Here is a 10807-nt window from a genome sequence, read left to right as displayed (position 1 = left end):
ATTTCCGGTATAAATTCTTTCCGAGAAACTTCAGAGATACAAGTCCTTTCTTAATTAAAACTAGTTTATTCTTTCTCGATACAACTTTTTAATACACAGAATTTCCACAGTCACTTTAATTTAACTACTTTTATAAACACACGCTGTAATTCACAGCGATTCACGCCCTTTACTTACGGTGCCTACTGTTCGCTTGACTCAATTATCTATCTCTGTATCTATCTATCTGTGTAATTCTATCTTTTTCGCTGGCTTTATTTGCCGGGCTTATATACTAAAAAAGAGCACAATTATATTTTAACTTCATCATTTTAAATACATAACGCCTTATTTGAGGAATATTCTAGTAAATACATTTATTTACCAATTCTGGAATGGAATTTTATAATCTGATATATATGTTTTTATTTTAATATTTATCCACTTGAACGTACTTATATAGAGAAATTTTCAACTGCACAAACATTTTTACAGGTGTACAATTTGCTATCAACTGCACACTAGGAAAACTCCTGAGAACCGTATTTACTACTTGGAGGTTAATATATCTACCTGGCAACTGTTGGCGGGCCAAATACAATTGTCAAACCCCCAATTTTCCATTCTGTTCAAGGTAATTAAATGGTGTAAAAAATGTGGAAAAGAAACATATCTCATAACTGACTTGATGGTTCTCTGTTTAAGCTTTAGACTTCATTGCAAAAGAACACAGTTTATTAAGTGTTTCCTAGGGCATATAAACATAATGTTTTGTTATTTATGGAGCTATATTAAAATAGTTTTTTATATATTTTACTTATCTAATAAGCAGCACAACCAAACCTCCACCAGGTACGTATCATTTGACATGTTCTCTGGAATTAACTGTAGTTAAAGATTACACAACATGTTTTTTGTTGTTCTACTGCTCCATTGAAACTTTATGAAGTATGTACAGGCAAGCTGTGAAATTATTAGCAAATATGTTTTTGTCTTTTTAAAGTTGGCTAGTATTTCATTAAATAGTAGCTTTCTAAATATACTTCTATCTGTGTAAATAATGCCTCTGGTGACTCAGCGGTAAACTTGAAAATTTGTAACATTAGAATTTGAGAGTTGATCCTTGCAGGTTTGCTCTTATATTCGGCTTTGAAACGTAGCCCTAGTAGAGTAGTCTCTAAAACTGGTGCCAATCCAGGTTGTCCTGACCATATGGATGGATTGTATGTAATACTCAGCACTTTCTCGATACGGGACTACTCCCGCGATTGAGATTCGCTAAGCTATGAAGAATCTGCCGTTTTGTGGATAGACGTTTCTTTGTTGTTAGTGAGCTTTACTGCAAGGTTAAAAGTAAAGTATTATTAGTTAGTAATCCCAGCTTGTATTCACATTTCTTAAAGTCACAGACTTTTCGTCTACACTTCCACTGACCAAATCTTGAACTTCCTGTTACTAGCAGGAATTTAACTGCTTATGTGCAGTATTCTTTAGTCCGAATACTACAGCTTCTTGAACTTTACACCAGCTGGCGTTATTTGCATAAAAATGCTAACTATTTTTTATACTCTTCAAAATAATTCACACAGACAAACATGATTTTGATTCAGAGGTTTAATAGATAAGATTATAAAGTCCAATTGCATTTATAACTTATTGATTACAATGGATATAAAATATTAAGCATTCTGTAACTATGCGTGTTTTCAACTTCGTTTTGAATCCCATGAAGTACTAATCTAGCTATATAGATCATACACAGAGAGGTGATAAGATACATCTACAACCAAGCAATAAAACAAAGTCACAACCTTGACTCGTGCGAGTATATGTAGACTAGCGAACCCGTGGGTCTATGGCCTACATTTACAGAGCTGTTATAATGTAAGTTTAATGCTTGAAACTACTGTTTTGTACTTTTTCAGTTTAATGATCGTTGCCGCTTTTATGGAAATTTAATTATCTTTAACCAACTTACGAACGGTAATTAGTAGGCCAGCTTATTTATTTGCTCTAATGTGAATCAATGCCAAATTTGGAGTCTGCTTTCGGGGAATTCTCGTATCAATGTTTTCGCGAAATACTCTGGTTTTCTAAGAGGTTGGGTGAAAAGTTTACCTTTGTACAAACCCTAGGGCCGAGACGATACGTACTACTTAGAAGTCGGCGCGACCAGCGATATACGAAGGATTACGTGACACACGCAGACACTGAATCTTATTATTTATATCAGTGGTTCTCTACGTGGGCCACGACATGTTTCTAAGGAGCCACACGTGAATGACGGGAAATTGGGGGGGGCCACAGTCAATTCAGCCACCGAAAGTTCACTGCCCGAATAAAATATTTAAAATTTAAAATCGAATCATAGGTTCCCCGTATCCCCCACAGGCCAGAAGTCAAGTTACCAGACGGGACTAGTAGTCTAGTAACAATCAAAATGTTTGTCTGGTATCTATGAATGTTTCCAACTGATTCTCAAGAGCAGCAAAACTATCGTTGTGCGGCACGCCACTCCATGATTAACAGAATATGTTTTACTTGTATAAGTAAACAGTATGTTATAAATAAAATATTTAAAAACAATACAATATTGTAAAAATAATATTATGATATTATAAATCAACTTTTTTCCTAAGTAACAGTGTCTAAGAAGGGCGGGGCCACAGAGATAAATCAAAAGGGAGCCACGAGCAAAAAAAGGTTGAGAAACACTGATTTAGATAATTGAGTTTTCTATTTAAAAACCTGGTAGAAGAAAAAAGAGAGAGAGAGAGAAATATTCAACAATAAAACAAACTAGGGGTGAAGGTACTCATATTTAACTTGTGCATATCACGTGATAAGCAATTTGTAACTTTCAAAGATTTTTCCGCTGTAACATTTACCAATCACAAGAAACACACTACGTGCACGTTCACGCGAACACTTGCACTCAACGTCGCTTACTGGTGAATTCTGATTTTCTAAATATACAATGCAAGCAAAAAAGCGTAAGTTCACGATAAGGTTGCATAAAAACGTGCTAATAGTGAGCATAATGATAACTAAAAATATTTTTGAAGATACTGTCCATGAAGAGTTTACATTAACTGTTGTTTCAATTTTAAAACAAAATATAAACTTTTTCTACTAATGTGTGATCACCTTGAGTTTCTGTGTTTTTTTGTATTTGGAGAAACATTGTTCCTCATTGTGTGCTGGATTGATAATCTTCGAAAGAACATTTCACAGTCTAGTTATACATGAAAAGGTGGTTCAGTGTTGATACTGTTTTAGGCTATTTCTATTTTAATTAGATTTTTTTCTTTTAGTTACTAGAGGGAATGCCCCCCCAGTAGCACAGCGGCATGTCTGCGGACTTACAACGCTAGAATCCGGGTTTCGATACCCGTGGTGGGCAGAGCACATATAGCCCATAGTGTAGCTTTGTGCTTAATTACAAACAAACAAACTAGAGGGAATTTTGACGTCCCATGCAGAGCACGTAGCTTAACGTCTGGAAGTTTCTTGAAAGTTTAGGAAATAGTTTTAGATATATAAAAAGCAAGTTGCACTAGAGATTTTGTATTGATTGATGTGTCGGTTGCAGTGATAGATTGATTACTGAATTATCAAGATCGTTAGTCAGTTTGTTTGTACTCCACTTCTTTTAACATTGAGCTGGTGTTTCAACGAAGTATCAGAGATACAAGAAAGTGCTGTAGTTACCATGGAAAATTAGCAAATAAGTGAGATTGTTGTATTAGCGTCTATCACTGAGCGTTAATTAAGTTAACTTGTAAAACTTGAAGCTTAAAAAAATAAAACGTTTCGTTATCATTAAGTGGACCGGACTTTTGTTATTTCTATTGAGTAATCCAGAAGAACCTGTTTTACAATATAAACCGTTACAACAATACTGTATGCAATATTCTCTATACTAAACATCCTGATAAATTTACCACTTAGTAAGTTTAGTTTTCATTGTATGTTTACTTCCCCAGTGGCTCAGCGGTAAGTCTGAATACTTTAATGCTAAAAACCGGGTTTTGATACCTGTGGTGAGCACAGTACAGATAGCCCATTGTGTAGCTTTGTGCTTAACAACAAAAACAAATAAACATTGTCTGTTTAGTCAGTCTTCAAAACAGCACAGTATGGAGGCATACCACATATTTTCTACCCCCAATGTATAGTGTAAAATTTCCAGAAATTTTCATATATACAAGTGTATGCAGTTTAGCATAGAACATTGGTCAAACAAAGCCAAATTTCTTTTGTTCTAGTTACCTGTTGTTCTATGTCATTCAACGTGTTGTTTCTCGAGAAAGATTTCTATTAAGTTGAACATATTATAAGAAAGTAAACAGTGATCTTTCCTAGTGGCGGGACAGGATAGAACCTCTCTTATGTGGGTAGCTCAGGCGCCCTGAAAAGGATACTGTTATTGTTTCATGTATATAGTGCTATGCTTTCTCAGTCCGGAACAAGGTTTTAGAAAGATGCGGATATACAGAGAGGTCTTTTCAATAAAGGCGTTGTTCGTCGTAAATACATTCTTTTTGCTTGTTTTTGTGAATTAAATGAAGATTCTTTCATTTAGTTAGACGTTTTATCCAGGCTCTTTCATTATTTAAACCCAGTTTAAGTTGGACAATATAGAATTTCTTCGTAAAACATTTTCTGTCTAACTCCCTTAGGAACCTACCCGATTACTTTTAGTGGAAATCAGCGTGACTGAGAATACCGTAACAGTTTCTATTTAAACATAAAAAGGATTCTGTATTAATACTTAATTACTAAAACATTTCCAATTATATGTACATTTTTTGGAAATTATGGTCTTTTTCTTTGCCATAATTTAAGCCAATATTTTAATAAGTTTATGCACTGAATATTAAAATTTCGAATAATTACGATTAAGGGTGCATATTTCAAATCGATAGATTATATTAATTGCTAACTTGAATGCCCCCAATGGCACAGTGATAAGTCGAAGGACTTATAACGCTAGAAACTAGGTTTCGATACTTGAGATGGGCAAATCACAGATAGCCCATTGTGCAGCTTTGTGCTTAACTGCATACAAACAACCAAAGCTAACTTTTTATTTCGGTATCTCATTTGGGTGCATTAAAGAGTTATGTAACTTTCTATGCTATAACTATCGGCAAGGTTTTAAGTTCGCCATTCAGCTATAATGATTCAATAAACATCTAAATATATTCGTATATAAATTTATCATATATTCATAATAACAAAACGAAATGATTTCAATAGATACTTTTCTCTAGAACAAACAAGCTTTCTTGAGTAAACAAGGCCGCCCGCGCGGGGGGAGGGATGTGGCACTTGCCCCCCCCCTGGAAAATGAGAAGCATAATTCTTTCTTTTTCATTCAGAATATATATGTGAATTTAACGTTTTTCTTTTGTATTCACTTCAGAATTTCAAACTAGTTTGCCCCCCCCCCCCGGAAAAATGTCTGCAGACGTCCATGTGAATATATATCATTAACCTCTGCGAGATTGATTTTTCGCTTTTATTAGGTCTCCGATAAGTGGTTACTTCACAATATATTTACCAAAACATTTCTCACAGACATTACCGATTCCAAAATGAAACCAGCTGTTTACTGAATTCCATTAAATTTTAATTAAAAGCTAATGACGCCTGATATATGCATATAAAATAAATAGATCATAACTTCATGTAACCTATTTTTAATTTCTATGTACATGTATATATATTTTAACAAAGTTCCTCGGTGGGTCAGCGGTAAGTATACGGATTTACAAGTCTAACATTCGGAAAATGGAAAGAGTGTAGATAGTCTGTTGTGTATCTGCGCGTTAAAAAAAACAACTTTTAATAATCTTTGGCAGTAAAGTTGGAGAAAAAGAAAACGGCCTTTACTCTCTAAAATTGTTGTACTACTAGTCCTACCCACCCCCAGTGGCACAGTAGTATATCTGCGGACTTACAACGCTAGAAACCGGGTTTCGATACCCGTGTTGGGTAGAGCACAGATAGCCCAATGTGTAACTTTGTGCTTAACTACAAAAACTGAAAAACTGCTAGTTCTGATGAAGCTGCAAGGGCGAAACGTTGGCTGAAATAAAAATATTTTTGATCATTATCTGGAGAGTTAAGGTATTTTATGTTTATGTAACTTTATCACCAAAATGTCTTAGTCCCTGCACTACAAATTCTGAAAAAAACTTAACAAAACACTGAAAACTGATTATAAAACAGGAAGCTTAGATCTAATTGTTCATCAATGAGACAAAGTAGTTAACATGTATTTAAATTGAGCTTCTTATAATCCATCTTTAATGTCTATATCCTATTTCACAGAAACCACTACTTTGGACTACTAAAGATCTTGAAAAGCTATGTCATGATCTCACTATTGATAGCGTTTCATATCATATTTGAAATAGTGTTCTTCATATTCCGGAGATTTAGTTCTTTAATACGAGTGTTGAGAGTTCGTTTTGAAAACGATACTTATATTAATATATTATCATAGGGTCCTTCCTTGAGAACATCTGGTCCTTAAACTAAGTTTGTTTTTAATTTACCCAAGAAATCTAAATACAACTAATTGTGCTTGTATGTAAAACCTGGTATATATATATATTAATATATTATCATAGGGTCCTTCCTTGAGAACATCTGGTCCTTAAACTAAGTTTGTTTTTAATTTACCCAAGAAATCTAAATACAACTAATTGTGCTTGTATGTAAAACCTGGTATATATATATATTAATTTCTTCTTGAGGTTCAGACTACTAACACAAAAATGGTGCAATGAACTCGGAAGGTAATGCTTTTGTTAAATTGTTTTTTTTGTTTACATAATAAAGCTATGCTATATCTCAAAACTAGTTTAAATGTTTTTGATACTACAAAACAAGTTAAAATTGGAAGATGTTTTGAAAGTTTTTGTGTCATTAAATAAACTTTCTGAGACTTCTTTAGCAGGTTTCTGTGTTTATGAATTTATTTTGCACCTTTTAATTTCACCAAAGAAAAAAATGCCATTAAAAATAATAAAAATAAGTTATTTTGTCATGAACGCAACAGGATTGCAACTATAAATAAGACTGGTTACTTCCTGAGAGTATCTTGTGGAACAATTTACAAAACTTAATAAGCATCTAACTGTTACTATATAAATCGATTAGCTACACATAAATGTGTTACAAATGAAATTTTGTTATAAGGTTTGTTGTGAATTTCGTACAAAGCAAGACGATGACCATCTACGTTAGCTGTCTCTAATTTAGCAGCTAGTCTACACTACTCATTGGGATACTCTTTTACTAATGAATAGTGGGATTGAATGTCACATTATAATGCCCCCACGACTGAAAGGGCGAGCATGTTCGACGACGGAGATTTGAACCTGCCACCCTCAGATTGCGAGTCGAGCACCCTAACCACCAGGCCATGCCAGGTCCTTGTTATAACAAAAAACTTTTGCAACACATATAGATCAAGTGATTCACGTGGACTTTGTTTTAATGGATTATGGAACCTGGACAAACATAACTGCCCAATTTTGTTGTTATACTTTAAATCATAAAGATTATATTTGTTCCATAATTTCTTAAAAGATGTGGTTACCAATCTGTATACCTTAGGTGGAAATTTACATTTTGCATCTGCTGTGAAAATTTTGAAATGCAAACAACCCAATAACTCTTATATATTGCATAATTACGTATTATACTCTTATATAGTGTTGTCTTTTTGAATGAAGTCATTAGAATCGACAGACTTGTTTAATTTTTTATTTATAAAACTGATGTTTCTGAAGGTTTGTTTGTTTGTAATTATGCACAAAGCTACACAATGAGCTATCTGTGCTCTGCCCACCACGGGTATCGAAACCCGGTTTTTAACGTTGTAAGTTCGCAGACATACCGCTGTGCCACTGGGAGGCCTATCAGGTTGCACTTCTCACAAAAGTGCATGTGTCTTACTGTGCTCTTAGCAAAATTAGGAGGAGACATGTCTGTGAAGGTATTCTGCACATATATTTAAGATCGATGAAATCAATGAGTTACACGAGCAATAAAGGATGCGCTAAAGGCCTCCATGAATAACTTTATCCCACAGCGCCTTGGTATTCACCACTTATGGAGAAAGGCTGTCATTTCAAACAACATAAGGTCGCTTGACCAAAGTGACAATAGAAGAAAGGCAGGATATATCTGTCCTTGTTGATGGTACGTATATCTGCATTGAAAAGAGAAGAAATTACAGTTTCTTAATTTTAAGCGATCTATCGTATACATTTCTATATCTGAACAAGTTTTTACCAAATTTGGTGTGGTCCATCTTAGGCTTTTCTGGCACCCACAATTTAATGACAATAACATGGCGGCTACTTTAAGAAACTTAGTTCTGGAACTCCAAACGTTAGCCTGGAAAAAATAAAGGGGTGAGAAGTAATGCAAGTAAACAACTAAAAAAATCCCCAGGACTCTATGAATCTCACCTTATAATTCTATTGAGCCTTATTCTAACTAATCGCTGAACTGATTTAAGATGATTAGTCTTATCTGAAGGAATGAATACCTATAGATGGTTACAAACAAGAAGTATCATTTGGTAAAGTAACATAGTTGAACTAAGAAATAGTTAGGCTTAAAACCACTCACGTATCAAAGTGTACCCAATGTTCTTTGTTGACTTGAAAATTAAATTTGCAAATAGAATTCCACAAAACAATAGCTGTGTGAATAGCAAAGTAAAATGAAGTATTAATTCTAAAAGATGGATATGCCCACCTTATTGGGCAACATCGTCTTCATCTTTGCAATATAATGGATTATATTGGTCAGATAAAGCAGGACAATAATAAATATTTTACTACTATTATTTTCAGATGGAGTATAAAAGGTTCATTACTGTTTTTTGTGTGTGTTTATTTCAGGTTTTTGTTAAGTCTATAATTGCTTAATGAATTGCTCCAGTTTTCTGTGTGTATAACTAATCTTGATACATAAGCCAAGTACTAAATTAGACAAATTCACCATAGAGTAAAGGCTTGGTATTCGTGTATAAGAGCAATGGCACACAATGCAAAAAGTTTGCCCCATTTTTTAAAGTGTATATAAACATCTATATAACACATTCTTTATCAGTTTCTTTCTATGTTTGTTAGATAACAAATGAAAGAAAACCCCGCCATTTTTCTCTGGAAATGTTCTTTCTCTCAAAGAAGGTATTTTAATAGATTTAGTTCCATAGCATAATGTTTCTAAAACTATATTTTCAAGCTCATTAAATATTTGAAGTAAACTTTATTTTAAATCTATAATTTTTATTATAGTGTTTGATTTTGAAACAATGACTAATAATCCAACATATGGGCCCTTTTTTGCTCACTGCATGACTTCATCGGTGGGGAGAAAAATATCTACAAATCCTACACGATATCATCATCATTATATAGTTTTATAAATTTAAACTTTCGGTTCTTCCTTATCCGTGTACCCCCAGCGGCTCTGCGGTAAGTCTACAGGCTTACTATGCTAAAAATCGGGTTTCAATTCCCGTGATCATAGAGTAGAGATATTCCATTGTGGAGGTTTGGGCTCAATAACAATCTTACTCGTGACTCCTCTGTTTCACACATGTAATTTTGCTGATCCCAACCAGTAAAGCATGGAATTTAATTTGACGCCTGTCATTGGCTAATTTTATTGTCCCGATTATTACCTGCTATGACCAAGGGATTCCACAAAACAGTTAATAGCGGCTTTACGATGAATAGACTTTAAAACAACAATACAAAGCCATGTATTCATATTTTAAATGTTATTACTCTTTTTGTCCATTGTTGTACATGGAAAAATCTTGTAATTCCTTTATTCGTAAAACTAATTCCAAATATGTATTTCTTTTAATGTAAAGTGTTCCCTTCCTTACAGTGGCAAGTCTGAAAGTTTATAGACCCAAAAATCGGGTTTCAATACCCCTGGTTGGTACTGCACCGACAGCTCATTGTGTAGCTAACAACTAACAAACAAGCTAGCGCAATGATGTAAGTTTGTTTTAAATATTGTTTGTTTAAATATGTTTCCGTTTATCTTTATAACTGAATATCAAGTGAAAATCAATACTTTCTTGAATAAACAAAACGTAACAATTAAGTATTTTATAGCTGAATTTATTGAATTTTTTGACATCCACGAATGGTGTCAAACAAAGCACTAAACTTCAGTGTAATAAGAAGGAATTAAACTTATTTACAGGCATACGTTTATTTGTTGAATTTCGCGTAAAGCTATTCGAGCACTATCTGCGCTAGCCGTCCGTAATTTAGAATTTGATAGACTAGAGAGAAGGCATCTAGTTAACATTACCTATTGCCAACTCTCGGTCTACTCTTTACCAACGAATAGTGGGATTGACAATCACATAATAACACCCCGACAGCTAAAATAGCAAGCATGTATGGTGACGGGGTTCGATCCCGTGGTCCGTAGATTGCTAGTCGAACGCCTTAGCCACCTAGGTATATGTATTATTTTTATTATTATAATAATCTTAAGAAATTGGGAAATGACAAGTGTCAATCATAAATAATATACTATGTTGGTTGGGATCGGCAAAAACACGTCACAAAATGCATATCCAAGCAAATAGAGTTTGTATATTTAATACATAGATAAAAGCAAAATTACTTTATCATATTTTAAAAAATATAATACTGCTTTACTTCAATCAAAAGTTGAAACACTTGTTAGCTTTTGTTTTGGGTTTTAATAAGTTATAAGCCTCGAACAAACAGGTTTCTCATGAACTTTGTTTGTTTGTTTGTTTTGG

The sequence above is a fragment of the Limulus polyphemus genome, unplaced genomic scaffold, assembly GCF_000517525.1.
Source record: "Limulus polyphemus unplaced genomic scaffold, Limulus_polyphemus-2.1.2 Scaffold1284, whole genome shotgun sequence".
NCBI classification, from domain to species: Eukaryota; Metazoa; Arthropoda; class Merostomata; order Xiphosura; family Limulidae; genus Limulus; species Limulus polyphemus.
The sequence above is the reverse complement of the archived record's forward strand: the minus strand, read 5'-3'. Positions refer to the sequence as shown.